Here is a 4,307-nt window from a genome sequence, read left to right as displayed (position 1 = left end):
CCTACTGTTCCCTGGCGAACAAGCCTCAGCTGGCAGGAGGGAAGGGCCGTGAGTCACTGTCAACGGAGCCTCCCGGGCCGTCCCGGGGTCGGGTTTGGGGGGGCGCTGAGGAGGGCGCGAGGAGCGTGGCCCCAGACGGGGCCAAGGTGGGCAGCTGAGGGCCAGCCTGCCGCCCGTCCTTGGCGAGTAGAAATTCAGACGCTCTAGCCCCGGGGCGGGGCAGTGGTGAGCTGCCTGGCTGGGTGCCCTGGTCAGCAGCCTTGCCCTCTCCTCCCTGGGCTGGCCTGGTGAGGGTGAGGCTGGGCGGGCTCGTCGGCGGGGGCCCAGGGGTGGGTCTGGAGCAGCGAGGGCGGGGGGAAATTAATCATCTCCCTGCCTGGGTCTTGAGCAGCCCTGCCACCTCCCGAGCTGCTCAGTTCTCCCTGACACCTCTCCCTAGAGCAGCAGGGCTAGAAGGGACCTCATGGACCACCCAGCGTGGCCCCTCGTCGCGTGGAAGGCCTGTCCCCCCTCAGGGTCTGTAGACTGGCCCAAGGTCGCACGCCTAATCAGAGCTGCGTCTCTCAGGCCGGTGCCAGGCCTGAGCTCCCTTTTCTCCTTCCAAGTTCTGCAAATCCTTGCTCTTTGAGCCCCAGGCTTTCACAGAATGCTCTGGGGCAGCCTTCACACCCTTCCCCTGCTTTAACCAGGGCAGCTGAGCCTCCGTCTGTCGTATAATGGGCTGTCGTATAAAAGGCGATTCAATTGGAGAGAGAACGGTTCTCCTGGTAGAGCTGCCAGCACTTACACCCCTGCACTCAGCTGCTGCCGACTGCGAGGATAGAGCTCAGGAAGAGTGGCCCTTGGGAGGGAGCAGAGCCAGCTCTGGCCTGAGCAGCAGGGCAGAAGGTCTTCCGGAACTAGTTAAGGGAGAAGGAGGTCCCTTGCCCTGAGAATGGAGCTGGTGAGGTCCGGAGTAGGGCGGCTAGCAGTCCTACCTGGAGGCAAAGAGAGGGATGTGTGTCCCCAGAGGAGGGCCAGGAGGTGGAGGAAAGGGCTGTTGAGAGGGAGCTGGTGGCGGGACGGCCGCCCAGGGCTGCGGCATCAGCTGGTGACAGTGGCTGGGACTCCCTGGGGTGCGGGACCTACACGGTCCACCCTGGCCTGGCCCTGGCGCCCGAGAGGGCGACGTGTTGGCGGCTGGGTTTCCTCAACCCTGCTTCCCCAGGCTGCGCCACGAGCTCAGGCCTGTGCTGGGCTGGAGGGTCCCACACCTTCCGAGGCCCTCCCGGACACCCCTTGCTCCCCCTGCCTCTTCAGCTGCTGGGCTCCTGAGAAGGTGGCAGGGCATCCTTCCTGGCCTTTAACCTTGTGCTGAAGAGGCTAGCCTATGTTGGAAGCTTCGTTCCTTCTTTTATTGGCTGGCCTGTCCTGGGAACGTTATTGACCCCCATGAGCCTCAGGGTCCTCACCTGCAGAATGGGGGTGACCCGCCTGTCCCTCAGGGCTGCCGGGGGCCTCTTATCAGAGGTATCTGGGAGCCGCTGGGAGCAGCGCCCAGTGTTGTGTGAGCACATGTCGGAGCCCGCGCTTCTGCCTTTATTTATTGATTGGTTGGTCACGGTAGTCAACAAATACTTGTTTGCTCCTGAATGAAGCCCTTAGTTGCTCTTTGTTTATTCCTGGGGCTCCTGTGGAGCCGCCCAGAAGCCTGGCCTTCACCCCTCCTGCCCTCTCCTCCCCGTTTTCTCCTCTTTAGAGGAGGAGCTCTTTGCTTGGTGGAAATAACGTTTCTCCTGGGGTGGGGGTGAGGTGCGACCACGTCACCTGGGTGAGCGGCGGGGTCTTGGGGCAAAGCTGGGGGTCACTGGAGGATGGGCCCGGAGACCCTCAGGGCGAGGACCCGCCTGGGGTGAGTCGCTTCCCGAGACCAGGCTCTGACAGATCACACGCCGACTTGTCCCAGGTCCCACAAACAAACAGGTGGCTCCCCTGAGGGCTGAGCGGCCTGTGCTCAGGCCCAAGGAATCCTGGGAGCTCCAGCCCAGATGCGCCTGTCGGGGGAGGCGCCCCCGCTCGGGGGGCCGGTCTCCCTTGGGGCGGTGGGGTCCCTCAGCTTTGCAGGGCACAGCTGACCCCAAACTGTGCACTCAGTTCGGTGGGTCCAGAGGAAAGCCAGCTGAAGTGGACCTTTCTCATCTGGACCCGGGCAGCGAGGAAGGGGTGGGGCATTGGGGCCTGGCCGGAAGGAACCATGGGTTCCCGTGGAGTGAGTGAGTGAATGAATGAATGATCACGGAGGCCTTGGGGAATCCGGTTTAAACCCCGTGGTCAAGGCCGTGGGTCCTAGATTGGAGCCCTGCCCCATCCCCACGCAGGTGGAGTACAGACCTGAGGAGCAGGAGGAACTGAGGTTTTCACCAAGAGCTACCCTGACACCAGACTTGGGCGCTTCTGGAAGGTTGCCTGGGGCGATTGGGCAGATTGCCGTTCGGGGGTGCCTAGGATTTGCTCCCCCTTTGCGCTCTTGCTTATCAAGGCAGAGATCTGGTGGACCGCCCCCCCCCCCAACCAGGGAGGAGGAACGCCCTGCCCTCTGAGGTTGACACTTGCACTCGGTTCCACATTTGGTGGCGCCTGTGCGTTCCGGGTGCCGTGGTGGATGCGCCCCGTCCTGTGGTCTTTTCTCTCCCTGCAGGGCAACTTCTTCACACTTTCTTTTCAAACCATTCATACCCTCTCCGCTCTGCCTCATTTGCCCATCTTGAAAAAGAAAACATGACTTAAGATCTGTGTGTTTATTGTACGTAAATGACACCTCAATTAAGACAGCAACCTTGGCGTCCACGTCCTCCTCCAGGTACCGTCTCATCTTGGTGGCTTTTCTTCTCGTTCAACCTTCTCAGCAGAGTTGCCGGCCGTCACCAGCTCCTCTTTCTCGGGTCCCCTTCTCCCCTTACTTGTCCAGTCGGGCTCTTTCTAAGGGTCCGGAAGCCTCTGTGCTAAACACTGCCTCCTGGTGGTCTTGCCCTTCCAGCGGTGTGGATGGGGCTGGCTCCTCTCCAGCTCAGCTCCTCCCGGGTTTCCTCCCGCGGACATCTCGCCAAACCCCTTCCTCCCTGATGGTCCCCAGCCTTCTAAGAGCAGGCACCAGGAACTGCTCAGGCCAGAAAATCTAGTTTTCCTTGATTTTTCTCATTTCCTCGCCCCTCATCCCCATCCAGCCCATCAGCAAACCCAGTCGGCTCTGTCTTCAAAATGTGTCCCGAATCCATCACTTTTCCCATCTCACTGTCACCACCCCAGGTAACATCACCGTAGCTCGCGCCCTGGCGAGGGCCCCCCACCCCCACGCCCGGCCCAGTCCCTCTCCTCTGCCTTCCGCAGTCCTGTCACCATACAGCAGCTGGAGAGGTTTAAAATAGTGACCATAATAAGTCTTACCATGTCCCCCTCGCTGTGAAACTGTCCAGTGTCTTCCCACACCCTGGAATAAACCCACGCTCTCTCCCGGCCCCTGAGCACAGCCATCCGGCCGAGGCCTGTGCTGTGCTACCCCCTCACCCTGGAACGCTGCCACCAGACCCAGCCCCTCTGGTCCTTGGGGCCCTCTCCCCTCCAGGTGCCTTCTCTCGTCCTCCGTCTCTTCCTGACGTTTTGTTCACGGTGGGCTCCTTGCTCCCTGTCTGACTCCCCCACCTGGCACGCGCCCCAAAGGGCAGAACCCCGTCGGGCTCCTTCCCAGTCCCCGGAACCTGCCTGCCTGTAGACAGTGCTCAAAACGTGTGAGTTTAGTGACGATCAGATCAGCAGATGTGATGCTGGACTTGGAATAAAAGATCAGGACCGTCGTGTGGGTGCTCCCCTTGGGGAGGAAAACGGAGGCAAGGAAGGGACCTGCCCGCGGGCAGGAGGGCCAAGCAGAGGCCCTCCTGACCGGTGCCCCAGACAGCACTGGGGGGCCACTCCCAGCCCTCATGGCCTAAGCTTCTCCTGCGGCTCTGGGTGAAGCACGGCCTCCCTGCCCTGCCAGCCCCCACCTCTGACCACCAGGCTTGCTCGTCCCTCCCTTCTGCCTGGGCCTCGAGTTTCTCCCGGCCCTGGCCTGTCCCCCTTCCTGAGATCCAGCCCACGTTCAGGCTCTGCTGGGGCCTCTGCTGACGCTGCGGCCCCAGTAACCCTTCCCTCCCTGCGCAGAGCTGGGGGGCTACTGGTGGACACACTTGTCTTTCTCAGTATTTGGCAGGTGTCTCCGAGGCAGGGGTCCTGCCCTGGTCTGTGAAGCCGCAGCTTCCGACGGGGCGCTGGCCCAGCCCAGCTCCTTGGGG

General features: G+C 61.9%; 1 protein-coding gene across 2 annotated transcripts in view; it reads left to right on the top strand.

Moving 5' to 3' along the window:
* LAD1 (ladinin 1) overlaps window positions 1-4,307 on the top strand; it is a 13,365-nt gene that overhangs the window by 1,969 nt on the left and 7,089 nt on the right. The window lies entirely within an intron of this gene.

The sequence above is a fragment of the Neophocaena asiaeorientalis genome, unplaced genomic scaffold (assembly GCF_003031525.2).
Source record: "Neophocaena asiaeorientalis asiaeorientalis breed wild unplaced genomic scaffold, Neophocaena_asiaeorientalis_V1.1 scaffold44, whole genome shotgun sequence".
Lineage (NCBI taxonomy): Eukaryota > Metazoa > Chordata > Mammalia > Artiodactyla > Phocoenidae > Neophocaena > Neophocaena asiaeorientalis.
The sequence above is the reverse complement of the archived record's forward strand: the minus strand, read 5'-3'. Positions and strand labels throughout refer to the sequence as shown.